This window comes from Equus asinus, chromosome 4 (genome assembly GCF_041296235.1).
Source record: "Equus asinus isolate D_3611 breed Donkey chromosome 4, EquAss-T2T_v2, whole genome shotgun sequence".
Lineage (NCBI taxonomy): Eukaryota > Metazoa > Chordata > Mammalia > Perissodactyla > Equidae > Equus > Equus asinus.
In genome coordinates this window covers 23,615,711-23,637,324 of record NC_091793.1, presented here as the reverse complement: position 1 = coordinate 23,637,324, position 21,614 = coordinate 23,615,711, and the positions used below count along the sequence as shown (strand labels likewise).

Below are 21,614 nucleotides of genomic sequence, written 5' to 3'. Positions count from 1 at the left end.
GGGGAGACTGAGGCTCGGAGAGGGGGCGGTTTGCCTGATGCCCAGCAGCCGGGCTGGACCCCAGGCTGTACACACAGTGTCCCTGCAGAGCTGGAGGGAGGTGAGGCATGACGATAACCCAGACAAAGACACTTCCACTTCCCCAGGCAGCCAAGCCCAGGCCCAGGCTGCCGGCGGCTCTCCAGGCCAAGGACCCAGCAGGAGCCCCAGGCTGTGAAGAGGAAGGTGAGAAGCACGATCTCCCCTCCCTGTGGGGTGAGCTCTGGTCCACAGCCCTCAGAAGGTTCAAAGCATCCTCAGATCCAAGACAGCAAAGACCTGGGCAGGCCCCATGTGAGACAGCTCAGCCCTGCCCCACAGCCTCTCCCTTCGGGCCTCAGTTTCCTCATCTGTCAACTGCAGGCTACCCCATGGCCATGACGGCTCAGGTTCCTACGAACAACCTGCAGTTCTATGACCCACCGTCGGGTGGGGAGGCCAGGGGCCCAGGCCAGAGACCTGGGAGGAAGAGAGAAGGAGGCAAGGCAGTCTCGCCCGGGGGCCCCGGGACAGCCAGGGCAGGGGCTCGGCTGTGCCTCTGGCCCCGGCCTGGAAGGGGCCTAGATGCCAGCCATCACTCGTTCACTCCCTCGCTCACTCCAACAGCCTTTCTTTGAGGCTCTCCTGCTGGCAGCTGAGGACTCACGGCCAAGGGACGCAGCCTGGGGTGGGAGGTCTGGCGGGCAAGACAGCAGACAAGCCCGCACCTCTCCCCTGGCCCGCCCACATCCGGCGCGGCCGTCCTCTGGCTCCCGTGCCCAAGCCAGCTTGCACCACGGGACACCTGCCTTCTGCCTGGACAGGACCTCATCAAGGACAGGGACAGAGACAGGGAGAAGGGTCTCCCTCACCCTGTAAACCCAGGGCCCAGCACAGCACCCAGGGGCAGTCCATAAACGTCGGTGAAAGGGCTGCAGGATGAAGGAGGCGCCACGGGAGCACAGAAAGAGGTCCCCTGCGCAGGGCCGAGAGGCGGGCCCTGGGGGTCGGGGGAGCTCACCGCCCAGTACCGGCTGTGCACCAGGCCTGCACACTACAGCACAACAGCCACGTTATTATGCCCACTTGAAAGATGAGGAAACTGAGGCTGAAAGAGACCGAGAGATGTGGCCCAGCTCCCGCAGGCCCCGCATGCAAGACTGGCTGGCGCACGCGACCTCCCGCACAGGAGCGATGTCTGCAGCCTGGGGCTCCCCAAAGGCTGAGCACCAGCGAGAGGTCAGTGTCCCATCTTCTCATGAAGGCCTCAAAACAGGCTGAGGGGCAGACAGACCCCACCCGACAGGCAGGGAAACTGAGGCTCTAAGAGGCAATGCGGGATCCCCCAACCCCAGGCCCAACGAACACGCTGCAGGCCCTTCCCGTCAGTGCCTCGGTGGGACCCTGCTGCTCGCTGGCGGGGAGTCCGACCTGCACCCACTCTGAGATCCACGGGCAAGCGGTGTAGACCTGAGCTCAGGCCTGCCTCTGCCCTGCTGGCTGGGTGACCTGGGCAGTGACCAGCCCTCTCTGAGCCTCAGCGTCCCCAACACCCATCTCCTGGGTCCCTTGCAGCTGCTGCAAGGAGCAAAGGGGTAGACCAATGAGAGTCCAGCCTGTACAACTGTCAAGTGCTGTCCACATTCAAGGGGAATGAAGGGGAAAGTTACTGCTCACTTTCCTTGGCCTTCCTCAACCACTGCTGCGCTCTCCTTTCTAAAAAGGCTCTGACAGTTTTTTTCGGAGGCTCCCACTGTGCCTGCCCCTGTGTTAAGGGCTATTCACAGATTTCATCCTCAGGATTCTAGGAACTTGGCACTATTTTTATGCTCATTCTGCAGATGATGAAATTGAGGCTCAGAGAGGTGAAGTTACTTGCTCAAGATCACACAGCAAGAAATGAGAGCGCTTAGCCACGACGCTATCTATCTGCCCCTGAGTGTTTGCGTATCAGCCCTCTGTGGCCGCGAGAGTCCTCTGGTTCGTTAACGCCCAGCGCCCCCTGGTTTATCTGACTTCCAAAATGTATGTAATATTCATATGCCCAGCAGCAGCAGCGCACGCACCCCTCTCCGAAGGCTTCAGGAGCCCCATTAATCACTCAGACACACCTGCATATTCATTAACTTCCGAAGTAATACAGGGCCCCTTATTACTTCGGGCCTGCTGCCTGCATTAAAGACACTTCAACTTCATTCATTATTAAACGCCCCTGATAAAAGATCACATCCCTCCTTCACAGGGGGGGCGGTACCCAGGCCGCCAAGCCAGCAGATCTGCTCCCAGCACCAGCTGCTGTGTGACCTTGAGCCAGGCCCTCACCCTCTCTGGGCCTCCTGGTAAAATCAGGCAAAGGACAGTCTCTAAGCATGCCCTGGGCTCCATCAAAGTCGACCCCGTCCCATCCTTCTGCAGACTCCATTGTCTCTTCCCTGCTCTTACGAGTCTCTCCCGGACTCACGTGACCCTCTGTTCTCATGAGACAGCTGCCCCTCCTCTCTGCGGTTTCCTTGACCCTCCGCCACCACCAGCCTCCACTCGCGCCTGGGCCTGGGCTTTGCGGCCAGTGGGTCCCGGGTCCTGGCACCGGCCCCTCATCTCGAGGGCAGCATCCACCCCTGAGTTAAGCTGGCTCGGCAGACCACCACGTGTCCCAAATCAGAGAAGCCAATGCCCCACAGCCAGCAAGGGTGGACTTCAGCTGCCACACAACAACAGCGATGACAATGACAAAGATAATAGTGGCACCCAGCACTGCCTGAGCACGAACCACGCCCCAAGCCTGTGAGAAGTCGCGTAGTGCCCCATTCTTCTTAGAAAACCTCCACATTACAGATGCGGAAACCGAGGCCAGTGAGGTCCGGGCCACCCCCCAGGAGATGCTGGCACTGTCTGTAACAGGGTCTCTCCCGTTTGGGGTCCTGAGCTTCTCACCATCACACACGCCATCACACGCGCCACCCCGAGGTGGGACACGCGGCCTCCATCTTGCCCCGGCTCCTCGGTATGCGGATCCTGCTTCATGGAGCTGCGGGCGACACAGAATGGAGTCCCGTGCCGGGGCAGACGCCCTCATCAATCTCCATTATGCCCACGCTGAGCAGAGCCCGTGATGAAGCAGAGGAAGCCACCGCCAGCGACGCCACTGATGGCTCTACCCGGCCTTCCACCTCCGCCCCACGCGCCTCTGTGCAGGTTGAGCCGCCGCCTCCTACAAACGCAGGCCTGAGGCTTCCTCCCCGAGCTGCTGGCTGTGTGACTGTGGGCCCATCACCAAACCTCTCTGTGCCTCCGTCCCGTCCTCTGAATCACACCTGACTCCGCCCACCCCCTCGTCCCTCATCTCCAATCCAGCCTGAGGCCTGTCCAGGCCACACGCCTGTGTGCGTCCAAGCCACCGATGGCTCCTGACTGGACGGCAGCAACTGCCTGCCAGCGTCTCCCGGCCTCCCCTGGTTCCTCCCGCCCTGTGCTCAGCAGCCAGCCTCTCAAAATGCCGTCTACCGTGGACCCAAGGAGGGCCCCTCTCCCAAAGCCTTTCCAGAAGCTTCATGGCTCCCAGGCTGAAGCCAAAAGTCGTCCTGAAGGTCAAGGCCCCACGAGGCCTGCCCGGCTCCCCATCGAGACCCCCCTCCTGCAGCGCCCCCCTCTCCTGCGGTGGCTCCCTGCTCTCGTCTGACCCTGTCGTGGCAGCTGTCCCTTCGGCACCATCGGGGCCGCCCGGCCAGCAGTGCGCTCTTGGCTGCGCTCGGCCCCCCCGCACCATCAGCAGCAGCCCTGTGGCAGAACGAAGACCTCTGTCAGGTCAGGACAGCAAACCCGCGGGGCTGTGGCCATTGCCAACAGGGAAGCTGGCGGACCACAACGAGGACCTCGCCATGTGTCGTCCGCGTGCAGACACAGCCGCCCTTAACAGGACGACAAAGGACAGGGCGTCAGACCCACTCCTCAAATGAGGACGCTGAGGCTCAGAAAGACAGCGTGGCGTTGAAGGTCACCACTGGTACAGAGTGGTGGGACCCCAGCCGTGCTGTCTGCGCCCGAGCACGGAGTGCCAACGCTCACGACATGCCAGACCCTGACGAGCGTGTGACATGAACTGACTCAGCGCCCCCTCTCCAGAGCCCAGTGAGGTGAACACTGTTACCACACCCATCTGAGAGACAGATGAGGACCCGAGGCCCAGGGTGATGCAGCCAGTTGCCTGAGGGCACACAGCTAAGAAGTGGGAGAGCCTGAGACTCACCCAGTTGCAGCCCTGGAGCGTCGGGCCCTCCAGCTCTGCTCCCATCTCCTTCCCAGCCCTGGCTGCCAGGATGCTCCAGGAGGGGCGACCTCTTGCCGGCTCCCTCGTCATCCCAGCTCTGCGGCAGCAAGGACTTGAGGCAGGCCCTCCCGGCTCTGGGCCCTGGCGTCCCCATCCACAAGGGGGTGGACGAGACAACCCATCAGCGGTGGCACATCATCCACACGCCTGTGGGCCTACTACGCACCAGGCCCTGAGCTGGCAAAACTGGTCTCTGGCCTGCAGGGGACCCCCAAGGGGTGGGGGAGCTGGCGCGGGAAGGGGCAGGGAGCCCACTCAGGGTTCGGGGACACGCAGGGTGCCAGCCCCTAACGGCTGCCACCAAGAGCACCCCAAAGCCAAGAGGGCAGAGGAGAGGCCCAGGCTGCGGCTGACCCCCAGATGCCGGAGCTGAGATTCCCGTGAGGGCTCCGCGCCTCTGAGGACCTGCCACCCCCCGAGGGGCTGGGGATCCCCGGAGGCTGCACCCTGCCAAGCAGACCCCCCATAGCCAACAAGCCCGTGTGTGTGCCCGGCCGGGGTTCCCGGCACAGAGTAGGAAAGGCCAGATGAGCGAGGAATTCGAGGAGCAGCAGGAGACCCGGGCACAAGCGCTGGAGACACTGGATTCTAAGGAAACCCTCCCGGAAATCATTTTGTAAAATATATAACCAGCCTCAAATTTCCTTTACAGAAAAATCTGAATTTTACAGATGAGGTTGCTCAAAGTGAGGGAACCCTCCTGGCTTTCCAGGGGCTTCCTCATCGCTGAGGGTGGGGACCACGGCCCGGTCCCCTCTGTCCCAGCCCCCCAACACGGGAGCTCAGCAAATTCTGGCCAACCCAACTCCGCCAGCGAGCTCATTTCCAGCCACGGCTTCAAAGCCACCGTGCCAGGACCCCCCTGCACCCTCAGACCCTCACGGTTACTTTAGAGAAAGTCAGGGCTGGCAGCTCCCTTAGCACATCTGGTCCCTGTCACATAACAGGTGAGGAAACCGAGGCCAGAGAGGGCAAGAGCCTTGCCCAAGGCCTCACAGCCACGGTCCAGTTCCTTCCAGGCAGCCCCTTCCTGCCCCAGCCCCTCAGATGCTGCTGCTCCCCGGGCTCTGTCCTGGACCTGCCAGCAGCTGCCCCTTCCGGATGGCCTCCTGCCCGCCCGCGGCTGCCCAGATCCTGGCCTTTGCCTGCTGGCCTGACGCCTCCACAGACGCCCTCGACGCCCCAGGCTCCGCTGGTCCAGGTCATCTTCCCCCCAAGCCCCCTCGTGCCCACACATCTCCTCTTGGTCAAGGTCACACCACGCGCCGGCTTGCTCAGGCCACGGATGCCAGCTTCACCCTCAACTCCTCCCCTTCCCGCCGGAAGACAGTGATGAGACCAACCACCAAGGCTGCCACGCTGTCCTCAAAACGTCTCCTGTGTCCGTCCTCTGCTCCCCATCTCACCGGGACAGGCCCCGCCACCGCCCCCCCCCCCCCCCCCCCCCCCCCCCCCGCCCCGGCTGCCTGCCGCGGCCTCCCTCTCCTGCAGGCCCTCCACAGGCGGCCAGAAGCAGCCTTCCAGAGGGCAGCTCGGAGCCGCCTCTCCCGCTCCCCGCAGCCCCAGGACAGAGGCCGAGCTCCTACTGGCGTCCGAAGCTCCCGTGAGATGGGCCTCTCCTTCTCCACCTCCAGCCCCAGCCACATGGCCCTCCCCACGTTCCCTACCCCCCAGCAGCACAAGCCCCTCCCTCTCCCCACCACTGACCACCAACACTGTGAACCGCTACGCTTCAGCTCAGCTCGGGCTTCACCTCCTCCAGGAAGCCTGCCTTGAACCCTAGGTCTGGCTTCACCACCCCACAGCGCCCCGTGCCCACCAGCTCCAAGTGGCATCCCCCAAACAGTCACCATCCCCCTCCTGATGCCAAGACAGCATCCTGTGCCCTCTGGGCCCCCAGGGCCAGCAGGAGGCCTGGCACAGAGGAGATGCCTGGGGTGTGGGGATGGAAAAAGCAAAAGAGCCACACAGCCCCCAGGCATAGAATTCCCAGCTGGCCTCTGTCCCCACCTCCCCACATGCTGAGTGGACTCATTATTACCACTGGTGAAAACATGGCCTCCCAGCTCCTTATCGTTATTAATGTGACCATTAGGGCCTCAACCAGTGCCATGGCTCCCACACTGGCCTCAGCCGGCGGGCGGCAGTGCAGTCAGCCAGATGTAGAGGAAGAGGGAAAGGGAGGGAAGATGGACAGAGCCCCTATGGGGAGCCCTGCCCGAGCCGGGGCCTGACAGAGCTGACCTAGTTGGAGCCCCGGCGCCCCTTATCTGGGCACATGAGGCCCCTGCTTACAGATGAGGAGACCGAGGCTCCAAGGGCAAGCGGCTGACCTGGGGTCTCACGGCTGGTGGGGGCCAAGTCAGGGATCTGAACTGGATTCCTGCGCACTTCTCCTTGCACCAGACCCGGGGGCTTTCAAAGCAGAAGGAGGGGAACAAGTGCTTGCTGAGCATCTGGGCATTTTACAGGAGTCCTGGGAGGCCGCAGGCACGGAGGAAAGCGCACGACTGGGATTGAGACCCTTGCTCTGTACCCCTCCCAGCTGTGTGGCCTCAGGCAGGCCGCACAGCTTCTCTGAGCAGATTGCTCCTGTGTCCCTGAGGCTGCGCGGCTGCCCTGCAGGCTGCTGTGAGTGTCACAGGAGGTGGTAATGACCACAGCCAATGACCCGGAGCACCTCCCTGCCGGGCTGGAGGCCAGTGATCTCACCTCTTCCTCACAAGGACCCACAAGAGGCGGTCCCAACAAGTGTCCCCATTTTACAGACGACGAAATGGAGGCCGGGGTCAGAGGACTTACCCAAAGTTACGCAGCTGGAAGGGTGGAGCCCTCCGACACCCCTCCTATAACGAGGACACCGTCAGAACAAACCACTCCCACTGTGCACACACGTGCACACGCCTGCACACGCATGCACACGTGCCCACCGCACGCCCGGCACAGGGCCTCCTCCGTCCCTCCCTTCCCTGGGCCCCTCCCTCGACCCCTCCTCTACCACCACCGGCCTCCCATCCCTCCAGCTCGGCCCCAGAGCAGCACCTCCGAGAACTCCCCTCCCCGCTCCTCAGCTCTCCCGGCTCTGGGCTCTGTCCTCCATCCCCCACACTCGTGTTTAAACGCCAGGCGAGCCCCCTGCCACGGGAGAACGGGAGAACGCACAGTCCAGACTCCTCCTCCTGGGCTGGAGGGAGCTCCCGCTTTCTCCCTCCTCCCTAGACTCCTGGGTCCTCCGTCCCCACTCCCAGGCCCGAGCATGCGACCCTCTCACCCTCTCTGAACCCATGGGTCTTTTCACACCTCTTGGCCTTTTCCCTTGAAACTCCCACGACCTGGTATGCCCTCCTGCCCTACCCCCAACCTCGCGAATGCTACTCCTCAGCAGAATGCCAAGCCGCCTCCTACAGGAAGCCCTCCAGCCCACCTGGGCATCAGTCACCCTAGCCTACCTTCCTCCTTGGCTGTGGGGTCCCTGACGGCACAGACCGTACTCATTCACCCCCAGACTCCAGGGCCTTGCACAACACTTGGCCCACACCAGACGCTCCAGAACTGTCTGCTGAATACACACACTTCTTCCGTCCCCTGCCTTCCCCGGGCTCCTGGAGGCAGAGGGAACAAGCTCATTAGCCAACAATGACCAACGACCACCAACCACATGTATCTGCCCCCTCCCCCCGCCTCCACCAGCCTCCAGCCGCAGCCCTGAACTACGCGGCGGCCATCACCTGCCTCCCTGTCTGCTGACTCCCGTTGGGGGGAATAAAACCCACAGCCTCCCCTACTCCATCTCTCCCCTCTCCTCCCTCCCCCAGCGCCCGGCTTCTCGGTGAATGAAAGAATGAAGGGCCTGCAGACACCTGCCTACAAGCCTGGCCTGCGCCACCAGCTGATGGAACCCTTACTAACCCTGGGGAGGCGGGCACGAGCTAGCACTGGCCCCAAGGCACGGATGAGGGGACCGAGGTGCAGAGGGGCCCAGACTGCCCAAGGCCCCGCCCCACCCCACCCCCCGCTAGGGCCAAGCCCTCCGTGGCCCAGGCCCATCCAGAGATCCCTGGGAAACGGGCAAGGGCAGCAGGGGTGGCAGGGAGAAGATCAGAAAGCTGGGAGGCGGGGGGTTGACCCTCCCTGGTCTGAAGCCTCAACCCCCCCAGGGTGTCCCCCAACTGGAACCACCCCATTCATAGAAGCTGACCCTCCTCTCATATGTCCCCGTCCCACCAATGCTCAGGCCCCTCTCCCCCCACTTCTAACCCACCCCCCTGGGGCCAATCTGACTTCACCATCTGTCCAGAGGCAGACTCTGCAGTATGCTGACGGCCACCCCCACTGCCGCAGGCCTGGGGACCACAGCAGGGCAGCCACCTCCCCCAGCCCCAGAGGGCCCTGTGCCCAGGGAGCCCCTCAGCCTCCTGATGGGCCAGCGCTGCGTGGACAGGGCTAGGACAAGGGCAGGCCCGAGGTCTCAGGGCCTCTTAGCAGGCGCCTGGTGACAAATCCCCCCAAATGGCCCAGAATCTCAGCCCATCAGAACCAGCAGAGGGTACAAGACATTAGACAGATGGGAGACCGAGGCCTGCCTAGGGGCGGTGACTCCTGACCCTCGCTGTGCCAGCCCACCCAGCGCAGCCCCTCCGCCCTGGGGCAGGAGCCCACCCCACTCCTCCCAGATCCCCAGCACCCAGCCCGGAGCCGGAGCCCAAAACTACCCTGGATCAAACAAAGGAGTGAGTGAGTGAGCGAGCGCTGGGTTCAGACGCCTGCTTCCGCCCAGGCCTCTGTTTCCCCCGTAACCACAGATCACAGTCCTCACCTGCCTTCTTTGCAGGAGGATCAAAAGGCGCAACTCAAAGAACGGCACTGAGACCTTAACTCTCACACACCTGGAAGGGACTTTTAATTCCAAAGGAGATGAAGTTCGCATCTCCTTCCGTTAACACCATCGCTGGAGCCCTGGGGCAGGTGCAGCCGCAGTGATGAGGACAGATGGGCACGGCCCCCCGAGGAAGCCCGCGCGGCCGAGGGAGGAGGGCAGGAGGCCAGCAATCGCAAGCGGGACGTGGGGAGCCGCGGGGCTGGGTGGGGGGCCCAGGACGGGCTCCTGGAAGAGAGGTCACCCAGCCCTTAGGCCATGGGACACAAAGGACCCAAAGAGCCAGGCCAGCTAGCAAAGAGGGCACGCCACCCCCACAAGCCAACGTCACGTCAGATGAGCAGCGTCACGAGGGGGAGACAGCCCTGTGAGGTACGAACACTAGTGTCCCCATTTTACAGAAGAGGAAATTGAGGCCCGGAGAGCTGAGGCAACATGCCTCAGGCCCCACAGCCTTCAGGCAGCAAAGCTGGTAGCCTTTGGGCCTCGTGCCCCTTCTGAGGCTAAGGGCCAAGCTGCTCTGATGGCACCCAGGTCAGCCGCTCCCAGACTCAGCAAGGACAGCCACAGCCGCAAGAGGCTGGTGCCATGCACACGGGGGCCGTCAGGACACACGGCAAACAAACCCATATGTGGGAGCGAGGGGCTGCTGCCCGGGGAGGGGCGGGGCCCCCACAGCCCTCCTTTCAACGTGTGCAAAGGAAGGGCAGAAACTTCTGCTTGCTTAACATCACGAATGTCAACAAGCTCGTAAAAAACGTTATTGCTCCTCAGCCCCACAACACCCTTCGTTTGTTTAATTTTTGTATCTCCTCCCTCCCCCAGCCTCCTCTGTGACAGAAACAAAAAGCTGCAGATTTTGTTGTTTTTCAGCCAAGAGGGTCTGCCCTTCCTTCCCTTCACCCTGCCCCAAAGAGGCTGGAGGGAAAAGCCCCCAGATAAGGAATCAGAAGCAGGGAGCGACCCCTGCTCCCTCCCCCAGTGCTGTGTGACCTTGGGCTCTGACTTACCCTCTCTGGTTTAAATGCATCACCTACAAAGTAGGAATTACAGCCGTGGGGTTGGTGTGAGGATCAAACAAGATAATCCGAGTAAAGTGCTTAGTTTGCTCCTGGCACAGAGCAAGCGCTCAATAAATGTTAGGCTTTGTTATTATGTAAAGTAGAGTTAAATACCACCCCTCCCACCCCCCCTACCAGTTAATCCATTTGTAGAGCTTGCCTTCTGGGGCAAGCTGGCAGCTCAGTGCAGCCGTGGATCAGTTCTCTTGGCTGGCTCAGTGTTGACACAAATCCCAGCTTGATGCCATGAGGCAGGGCCTGAGCGCTGGCGTTTACTGCAGGCCCCACCATACCCTATTGCCTTACTCAGACCAGATGCACCCCTTTGAGCGACCTGGCCCCTGTGGGCCTCTGAGTTTGCCATCCCTAGTTCCCGCTTCTCAAAAGCTTTCCCACCTGGTGATCTCACTGAACGAGTCATTAGGCCCAGCTGACAGACGAGGAAACTGAGGCTCACGGAGGGGCAGCCACCTGCCCACAGTCCCTGAGGGGGGTGCTGTGGAGGCAAGGAGAGTCCAGTCACCAGGCCTGGCCCTTTTCTCTCTTGAGAACACCTCCTCGGCACGGGGAAGAGCAAATGGCCCACAAGCCAGGTGGCAGGAGAGATGGTGTCTAGCTTCCACAGGCCCCGCGGGTCCCGCCGGGATCAGGAGGGGACTGAGCAGAAGACAGGGCCTGCCCTGGGCCTCGTCCCGGCCGGGCGATGGGTATCCCAAGCCTGGGTGGCACGCCTATGTGCCACACCCCAGCAGAGCCCAGCAAGGGGCTCCAAAAGCTGGGGACAGTGGTTAGAACAGGCCCATTCCCCTCGGGTCCCCTCTATATCCCCCATCTGGGGTCCCCCTCCAGGAACAGCCCCAGCCAGAAATGGCACCTCCCGGGCCCACACCAGCCCCTCCTGCGGCACCAAGCATACACAGGCGCTTCACGCGGGGTTACACCACCCACACCCATGATGCCCCATCTCACAGAAGAGGAAACTACCCCCCAGCCAGCACCAGCCAGCAAGACCCAGACACGGCGCCAGACCCGCTGCAGCGGTCAGGCCCCCCCCCCACCACCAGCCATCCCCTCCAGGCCTTGATTTCCCCATCTGCCATGCAACACAGCTGACTCTGACACAGCGAGCTGGTCTTGGAGAGAAGACGGTGGCGCTGGAGGGCCTCAAACCCAGCAATGTGGCCATGTGTATGAGCCTCAACTTCCCCAAGAGAAGGTGGGGCTTCTGTCCCCTGTCTTCCCCAGAGCCCCTCACACAGGGCACCCCCTGGCCTGCATCCAGCAGGGGCACAAGAAGCGACCGAGGGGTTACCACGGACGAGACCCTGTGCTGGAAGCTCTCCACAGCTCGCCAGGTAGGGGCTGTGCTGACCATTTTTCAGACAAGGAATTGGAAGCACAGAGATGCTAAGCAATTTGCCTAGGGCCGCCCAGGAAGAAAGAGAGTCTGGTGGGTTGGTGGGCAGACCAAAGGACCAGGATGGAGAACACAGCCCTGGTTACTGGTGTCCAGATGAGGCCTGGGAGGGGCGTAGGCTCAGAGGATGAGAGGAGCAAGGTCGAGAGGGAGGAGGGGGAACGAGTGCAGGGCCTGTGGCGGGGGAAGGCAGCACTGTAACTGCCGTCAAGCCGGGAGGCTGGCGGCCGCTGACGGCTCCCATCGCTGCATGCCTGCCTCTGCGGCCCTGCAGCCTCTGGGCCCTGCAGGCCGGCGCTAGTCTCAGCGGCATCTCAAGTGTAGGCCACTTCCATTCCTCCTCTGGCACCAGTCTGAAGTCGCCCCCTCCACCGCCCTCCCCAGGCGTGTCCAGGCGTGAAGCAATTCCTCCTACTGCACAAGGCTGGCTCCCAGAGGCTCAGGGCCTTGCCCGAGCTCCCACCAAGCCAAGAACGGCCCACGGGGACTCGAACCCAGCTCTCGGACATCCCCACCCACCTCCCTGATTTGGGGAGGGTCCCCAAGGGCACCCGAGGTTGCTGCAGGGGAAGAGGGCGGGGCCAGGGCCGTGGGGGGCGGGGCCGTGAGCGGCGGGGCGGGGCCTGACAGGGGGGCGGGCCGAGAGGGGAGGCTGGAGCCCGGTCCCGGTTGCCCTGGCAACAGGACTAATTAATTCCTACCCGGGCTCTATCTGCGCCTTGGCTGGATGGGCGGTTTGGGCTCGCGGGTGTTTGTTTTGAAGGGAAGGGGAGAAAAGCGGGAGGTGCTGGGAGGCTGTGGTCCCGGGGCTAGCGAGGGACTGACGCCCCCGCCCCACGCTCACACGTAGCATCACCACCCGCACAGGAAGAGGCAGGCTGGCTCCCAGGGACCACCGGGGACCTGCTCTCCGGAGCGGGGCGGCTCGTCCCAGCCCAAACACACCTGGCACAGACTGCAGACAGACAGCAGTGCCTGCGGTGTGCGCACACGTGCCCGCATACATGCGCACACCCGCACACAGCGAGAAGAACACAGGCTCCACAGCGAGAGAGGCTTGGGTTCAGACCCAGCTTCACTTTCTGAGTCTCAGCTTCCCCACCTGCAAAATGGGCACCTCCGCTCCCCTCAAAGGGCTCTTAGGAGAATTAGAGGGACGTCCCCAGCGCAGGGACACCTGAGGGGCCTCATCTACCCTGGGGTCAGAGAAGGCTTTGCTGAGGGTGATCCTGGCGATGGAACTGGTACCCAGAGGGTGGCATTTTTGAGGAACTGGACCAAGGCCAGGAGGACTGGATTGGGGCATGAGGGAGGGAGACAGAGCCCCCAGGAGGAGCCCTGAGGCTCAGCCAAGTCCTCGCAGGTCTGAAGCCACGGTAATGATTCTGGATCTCAGCTTGAGGACCTCAGGGAGCCAGTGCCAGGCAGGGGAGTGCAAGCTGACAGCAGGGTGCAGAATGCATCGGAGAGAGGGGCGCGAGCAGAGGCAGGCGGCCCTGGCAGAGGCTGCAGCGGTGGTCCGGGCCCCTGAGGCTGCCTCGATGTGAGTGAGGGCAGCAGGGTGGTCAGGCGATGGGAGGACTTGAGAGCAGGTCTTGGTGGCCTACGGGATGAGGACGGGAAGCCAAGGGGGCAGTTCAGGGAGGAGTCCCAGGGTCCAGGGGGGTATCTGCGGGATGGTGGTACCCACCCCGGAACAGGGAGCTTCAGAGGAGTAAACGTGCCAGGATGCAGGAGAGAGAAGAGTCCCATATATATCAGACAAGTTGAGTTTTAGGGGCCAGAGGGACACCCCTAAACACGTGTCCAGTCAGCAGGTGGCCACACCCAATGCCCAACAGCCAGAGGTGGGGCACAGCCGAGGACGGAGACGTGGGCATCCCTGCTCAGGGCTGTTCAGAGGAGCCAGGGAAGTGGAGGCACCGCCCCACGAGCAGGGGCCGAGGACCAGGCCAGGAGGATGGCCCCTGGGGACCAGGCATGGCTGGGAGTGGATGCTGGCCTGCCACACGGCAGCTTGAGGAGCCAGACCACCTGGGTTCAAATCCCCGCCCCCACACCTCCCAAGCTGTGAGATCCTGGCCAAGTCACTTCACCTCTGCGAGCCTCAACTTCCCCATCTGTAGAGTGGAAATACAAGCAATCCCCACCCCAAAGGTTGTTATGAGGAGGGCCGTCCCCCTGGATGCCCGGCTGAGCCCCAGAGACACACGGTCTCCAGGGAGGGGGCGTGGCACTCACCTTTGTTGACCACCTGCTCTGTGCCAGGCACCTCACAGGTGTCACCGACCGCAGGGAGTGGTGATGAATGAGCAAGGGCCTGGAGCCACCCAGCCCCGGGCTGAATCGGGTCCCCTACTTACTAACCGTGGACCCCAGACCTCAGCTTCTGCGAATGGGAAATTCGGATGAGGGTGCCCCCCCATGGCCCGAGGGACTGTTGTGAACACGAAATAAGAGAACAGATGAAGCATCTGTCACCGGCCTGGCACACGGCAGGCACTAAATAAGTCACCACTGCTGTCATTATTACACCTGTTGTTCCTGCTCCTCCCAGGACCCCAAGGAGGAGGATGTACTGGTCCCCAGGGAACCAATAAGAAGGACAAAGGCCTCCCCAGCCACCATCTGACCACAGGATTGTGCAGCCCAGGACAGGGCCATGTGAGACCGCCGGGGTCTGAACCCTGCCCTGGCCACTCCAAACTGTGTGACCTTGGACAAGTCACCTCACCTCTCTGAACCTCAGATTCCTCCCCAAGGAAATGAGGGGTCCCATACCTGCACTGTCATCTGAGGACTGAACAAGGCAACACACAAACGGCATCCAGCCCAGGGGCTGCACACAGTAGGTGCTCAATAAATGACAGCAGTTATTTTTGGTGACTGGATGTCAAGACCTGAAGGAATGAATGAAGGCAGACAAGCATTGGGTGGGGTCCCAGGTGTGCTGCCCTCCCAGAGCCATGCAAGCACAACCCCAGGGGGCTGCAGCCCAGGACCCGCCCCCAGGGGCACCCCCCCGCATCCCTCCCCCTGGCCCCGGACCAACACCCCCCCTCACGTCCATGCCCACCTGCCCCTGCCCCCCTGCGGTGAGTGCAGAGCCCCGTGCGCCCCCATCCAGCCCCGTGACCAGCCGCAGCCCCTCCCCTGCCCGCGCTCTGCATCTGCTCAATTAGGGAAACTGCGGAGCGGGGAAACAAAGGCTTAATTTCTGAGCTAATCAGCCTGCCTCATGCTAATTACCATCCTCCCGGGCATCAGGGCAGGCTTCCTGGGGGAGGGGGTGGGGAAGCTGGTCCTCAGGAATGACACCCTTTCCCCCAAAGCCTGAGGTGGCGGGGATACCAGGAGGCTTGGGTGGCTGGGACCCCGTGGGTGTGGCTAGAAGCAGGGGCCACAGAGAGTCCACTGGCAGCAGGGAACGTGCCTCAGGGGGTGTCCCCTGGGTGGGCCCCACCCTCCCCGGACCCCCTCCAGGACTCCTGCCCCATCTTGCGGGCAGCCTCAGGCTGAGGGGAGGCCCCAGAACAGGTGCCCCAGCAGGTGTCCAACCCATGGCCTTGGCAGAGAGATGGACAGACGGACACCTGTAAGCTAGAAAACTGACCAATGCTCAGAGGGAAGCTTTTGGATCAGGATGTAGAGTGTGTGCTTCTCTGTGCTTGAGTGTGCATGCACGTGTGTGTTGCATGCGTGTGTGTGGTGCATGTGTGTGTTGCATGTGTGTGCACCTGTGTGTACACAAGTGCACAACACAGGAGGGCGCAGGCCTGGGAGGCAGGAGGCCGGGGTCTCCCCTGCTCGGCCTAGGCACGTCCCTGCCCCTCTAAAACCCAGCCTTTCCCTCGAGAGGGTGCAGGCTGGGGGGCCTGGGGCTGGGCCACATTCTTCAACCTGCAGGCTAAGTGCCCACCACGCACGCCCCAGGCCCCATGCCAGGCACGCAGGCTCAGTGGTGAACGGATGGATGGGGGCCCTGTCCTCACGGCTCCCTGTGTCGGACGAGGCACGGAGTCAACACGTAAACTGTCGACACAGCCCGGGACAGAGAAAAGCGCCCTGCAGGGACCTGAGCGCGTAGGACGGGGGCCAGCTTGACGGCAATGGGCTACTGTCGGTGGGGCTTGTCGCTGCGTTTTTTAGAAAAGGTCCCATCCAGCGACGAAACGTCAGATAATCAGAACTCACCGTGGGCCCGGTGCCAATCCCTTCCCCTCTCTGGGCCTCAGTTTCCCACTTTGCAACAATGAAGGAGCACGATGATATGGTCTCCAAGGTTCATCCCGGCCCTCATCAGTGAGGACTCTCCACCATGAGTGTGTGTGTGTGACACCAGGGTCTGTGGTGTGGCCCTCACACACACACACACACACACACACAGCTGATGTGTCCCGGCCCTGGGCCCAGCTGCACGATGGACACACCAGATGGTCAGGTGTCGCCCGGTGCAGAGCGGGGCTGGCACCCACCCTCCCCTAATCACAGGCTCCCGAGCGCACTCAGCTTTGCTGGCACAGGGCACCCCCCAACCGCCCCCCTCACCCTGTCATGGAGCCATCAGAGCCGCCACCATGTGCTGAGCGCCTACTATGCGCCCCATGCCCCTCATGCTTCACAGCACAGAATTCCCAAAACAGCCTTCCCAGGTAAGTACTGTTACCCTGTTTTACATATGGGGAAACTGAGGCTCAGCTAGGTCAAGTGACCTGCTCAGGAAGTGATACGTTAGGGACTTGTATCTGGCCTGATCCCAAGCTGCCACACCCACATGCACCAGGACCACCTTCCTGGACGCCCCTCAAGGCTCAGGCCAGGGGACCAGGCTGGCCCAGGCCCTGCCCGAGCACAGCTCCCCACAGATCACCAGGGGCACTCAACATGGCAAGGTGGTTAGGAGGGTGGCCTGGGGACCCTGATGGCCCAGGTTCAAATTCTCGTCTCACCACTGACTTGCTGTGTGACCATGGGCAGGACCCCTAACTTCTCTGTGCCTCGGCTCCTCCACCTGTAAAATGGGGATGATCACATTTTGTGGGATTGTTGTGAGGATTTCATTTCTGTAAAGTCCTTAGCACAGTGTCCAGCACGTGGTAAGTGTCACTCAGGTGTCATTAAATAAAGGGAATAAGTGATTCCCTTTGATTCTATGGGCAGCCTCTGGATTGGGTCCCACAGAGGATAAGGGGCAGAGTTGAGACTCAAACCCTGGACGCAGGACTCCCTGCCCAGTGCTCTCTCCCTACAGCACTGAGATGGCTCCAGCTCAGCCAAGAGAATGAAGAAGTCCCCAGCTCAGGCCCCAGGGGTTCAAGAGAGGCTGGAGGCACTGAGGGAGACAGCCGTGCGTGCGCAGGCCAGGGGCCAGGCCTGAAGGCCCGAGCACTCCGGTGGCCACTCAGGGGCCCTGGGCGCCAGGTGCTGAAGCAGCCCCCTGTAATGCCATGGGGCCAAGGCCCAGTGGTCCTGGGACACAGCAGCTGGGGAACAGCTGGGGGCAGCATGGCCTCCCAGCATCGGCCACAGTCATCCCATCCCCAGCATTCCGCCCCAGGGACGGCTGGGGGCTTCCTGGCCTGGGACCCCCACACCCCAGCCCTCCCCAGGCCCCACGGAGCCCCGCTGGCAGGAATCCCATCCAGAAGAGGGGTCCTGCCTAAGGCCCTCGGCCAGCAGCTTCAAGGGGAACCCAGATGGCCACACTCAACCTCAGAAGCAGACCCCCCTGCAAAGGGGCGGCCGGGGTCAGAGGTGTGAGTCCTTGAAGTTGCGCGCTGTTGGTGAAACTGGAAAAATTCGACCAACCCAGCCGCCCACAGCAGGGAAATGGCTGTGCAAGGGGACCCTTGCCCAAGGGGATCAGGACCCCACTGTGCCTCGAGGGGAGACGCCGCAGTGTGGGGTCCAGGGCCACATGAAGGGCAGAGGCGGCGAGGCAGGTCCCACGTGGGTAAAAAACAGATGGCGGACACGTGCTCACGGGTGCCGGGGACATGGGGCAGGGCCCCGCCGGCGATGGGGAGGGGCCAGCAGCTCATCCCTGTCTGCTTTACACACAGAGAGCATGTCAACTGCCTAGTTAGAAAGGGGGTGTACACACTCCAACACACAACACACACCTGACAATCACCCAGCACACACATGCACACGCCCACACACACCCAGCTTTCTCCATCCACGGCTGCATGCAGCCTGAGGGAGGGACACAAAGGCTGCCACAAACCATGGGGCAAGGCCGTTTGAGGAGCCACAGGCGGAGAGATGGGCGGGCAGATGGAGACGGAAGGGGACAAGGACAGTGAGAGTCACAGGCAGATATGGAAGCTCAGCTCAGGCCCCGGGGACCCAGCTCAGGACCAGCCACTTCCGGCTGGCCCCAGGGCTGTGCAAAGTGAAACTGCCCAAGCGAAAAGTCGCTGGACCCAGGTTCTCCTTTCAGCCGACCACTCACTGCAGTGTGACCCTGGGCCAGCGCCTCTCCAGCGTCAGCCTGCCCCTGCGTGCAGGGGTGGGGTGGAGACACCACGGTTCTGACCCTCCAGTGCTCTGGGGTCCGGATTCCCCATTAAGGCCCGGCTCCCACCTCTGCCCAGGCCCCTCAGCATCTGCAGCTGCCCTGGAGGCCCAGACGGTCCTGGAGCACAGCCCCCCGGAGCTCCTCCTGCATCCGGGACAGAGCGTCCAGGTCAGCGGCCAGCCCTGCCAAGCCAGGAACCCCATTCCTAAAGCCCCTCCCCGATCATCGACCCCAGCAGCGCATCCGAGCAGGGAGGAGCGGGTACAACACGGCCTGTAGAGAAGCAGGGAATGCACACTGCCTTCCTGCATCGTCGGACTGAATCCTCATAACGGCCCTGAGCCCATTTTACAGATGAAGAAACTAAGGGTCAGAGGATGATCCGCCCAGAGCCAAGCAGCTACAGTGGAACCCACACTGCCTACTCCAAGACTCGTCAGCCCCGTCCACATCTTGTCTGCGAGGCACCGCGGAGACAGGAGGGGCCGCAGAGGCAGACACCCCCAATTTCCAGACCCAGCACCCCAGGCCCAGGGACTCCCCGGGCCACAGCCTTTCCCCAACAGCACGAGGCAATGGCGAGCAGGCTGCTGGAGCCCCGCCACCTGCTCCCCGCCAGGAACCCACCAGTGAGTAGGGTCGGCGCTCACTGGGCACTCGCGGTGTGGCAGGTGCAGAGGTGGGTACTATTTTTATTCCCATTTTACGGACAAGGAGGCTGAGGCACGCAGAGGTGAGGCAGCTTGTGACAGGGAGAATCGGGAGTCGAATGGGGGCCTGGGCCACGTGCTGGACCAAGGGTCACCCCATCTCTCAGCCCCAGGGGTTTCTCCACTCCGACATGCTGCCCCCAGGCCAGCACCTCAGTGTCTGGCAGAGGCGGGAAAGGTCTGCTCCCCAAGGCTCTGCTTAGCTCGTGGGCCCCTGAGCTGCCATCGCCTCGGGCACCTGCTCTCCTCTGCCGACCCCTCTGCGGCCCATCTCCTCCCAGGATGCTCAGGGTCCATCTCCTCCCAGGATGCTCAGGGTCCATCTCCTCCCAGGATGCTCAGGGTCCTTGGCGAGCCCCCACCTCCATCCTTGAGGCCCAGCCCTGGGTAGCGGAAGGTCTGCATCTCCCCACAGATCTCAGATGGTGTCCTCAAAGATGGCGCTGGGTCTCAGCCTGAGGCCCAGAGAGGGTGTGGGAGAGCCAGGGTCACACAGCAAGCTGGAGGCAGGAAGGAGCCCTATGGCCCTGTCTCCACCTCACAGCTCAGCAGAGATTCCACGCTCCCTCTTGGCCTGTGAAAGGTGAAGCTGGACTGGTTGAGCTGTGACCCCGTGCGGAGGCAGGGGGTGGGGAGACAGGTTTTCGGCAGCTTCTAGAATTCCTCAGGCCTTTACAACCATGGAACCTCCAGCAGCCTTGCGGGCCTACTGTGTGCAGACACTCCTCTCTCCAACGCCATCTCATTCCATCCCCTCCAGGAGCCCGGCAGCATCCCCATTTCACAGATGAGCAAACTGAGACTCCGGTGCACGGGACCACTCAGCAACGGGATCCAACCCACGGTACCTTGCTTCTGACCACAGAGCAGACCCTCCTGGAGCCCCTGTCCCAAATCCAACCCCTTCCCAGTCCTCAGGGACTGCCTCTTCCAGGAAGTCTTCCCAGAACTCGGGGAGCCTCCACTCAGTGAGACTGTCCCCCTCTTCCTGTACTCACACAGCAGACTGAGCCCAGCACACGCACGGCGCCCCCGCCCTCAGACTGGGGCTCCTGGGAGTCGAGGCTCTAACCCCCATCAGACGGGGCTCCCTAAGTCAGGGCTGTCCCCCCCAGACAAGGGACCTGACAGCATGGTCTCCCCACTCCAAGACTAGGGGCTCCCCAAGGACAGGGCCACCACGCTCTCCTTGTTTCGGACTAGGCAGTAACGAGGACGGGACTCCCACTTCCCTCCTCCTGCACCTCCATCCACACAGCTCTCCCCAGAGTACAAGACTCCGCCCCCAGGGCGCAGGCAGGGCCCGGGGCCACGCCTCAGCCCCCTCCCTTCACTCTGTCCTGGCACTCCTCCAGGCCTGGCTGGTACCAGGCAGGCCCCCCCACCCCGGGCCTGTCCATGAATCCCACCTCTGTTGGGCACCACAGACCCCCCTTTCTCCTCCCCAAACAAATGGGGTCTTGAGTGAGACACCAGGACAAGCATGCACAACGCCAGGTCTATTCCCTGCCATGGCGTGGCTGCCAGCGGCGGGGGTGGGGGTGGGGGGCTCTGCCAGGCAGGGGGAGCAGCCTCTCCATTCCACAGCCCCTCAAGGTCCAGCCCCTGAAATTGGGGCCACTCTCAGCTCCGCCCTGGTCGGGCTGGGAACAACAGCCCACTCCCTGGGGGACCCCAGAGCAGACCCGTCGCAGGCTCCTGTGTCGTTCTCGCCCCTCTGTCAACAGTGCAGGCCGGAGCCTCTGGGCCCAGGTCCAAAGCCCTGCTCCTCCCCTCTAGAGAGTTTCTCCAAACCTGAGTTTGGTCACTTGTCAAATGGGCATAACCACCCAGCTCCGCATGGGCCGCTGGGACTGTGAAAGGGGACGCAGACCAGAATGTCCCAGGTGCTCAGTTAGAACCAGCTTCCTTCCCTCTCCCCTCTCTCTGATCTTCTCTCTTTTTTTTCGGTGCGGGGGAGGGGTGAGCAAGAAAGCTCAGGCTGGCAGGGCAGAAAGCAGCCTGTCCCAAGCGCTTAAAATGCTGCCTATTCAGAAGTCAAAATCTCAACCCTCCAGGGCCGGCAGGGAGGCGTCCCAGGACTTCGGGAATTCGGCAGAGGCTGTTTCCCCACCCTGGGGAGGGGGCCCTGGAGCCAAGCCTGCAAATCAAAGCTCAAAGCCCACTGCCTCCCAGAAGCCAGCCGAGATAAGCCAAGAGATTACCCCCATTTTACAGACAAGTAAACTGAGACACAGAGGGGTTAAGTAATTTGCCTAAGGTCACACAGCTATCGAGCAGCTGAACTGATTTCTTTTGACAATTCAGGCTGCTACCACAAGCTCCTCCTTAGGGCAGGAGGCTTCGCTACCTAAGAGCGTTCTGAGATTTTGCCCCTGTCTTCAGAGCAAGGTCCACACACTCTGCCTGAAAGGCCAGGCTCCCCAGTGGGGCAGGGGAGGGCAGGGCAGCAGAAAAAGCACTTGCCCTGGAGTCAGCCCAATCTGGGGTCACACGCCAGGCCTGCCACCTACTTCCAGCCACGTGTCCACAGGCCATTTCCCAGGCCTCCCTCGCCCCACTGTGCTCGGGTATCAAATGGGAATGATAAGATTGACCTCCCGGGGTGGCTGGCAGGGCCAACCATCCACGCAGTCACCACATGTTCACTGAACACCTACTATGTGCCAGGTCCCATTCAAGGCA

The 21,614-nt window shown here is 62.2% G+C and overlaps 1 long non-coding RNA gene across 2 annotated transcripts in view; it reads right to left on the bottom strand.

Annotated features, from left to right (window-relative positions):
• Positions 1-21,614, bottom strand: part of LOC106837590 (uncharacterized) — a 47,177-nt gene that overhangs the window by 13,127 nt on the left and 12,436 nt on the right. The gene's annotated exons all lie outside the window — the stretch shown is intronic.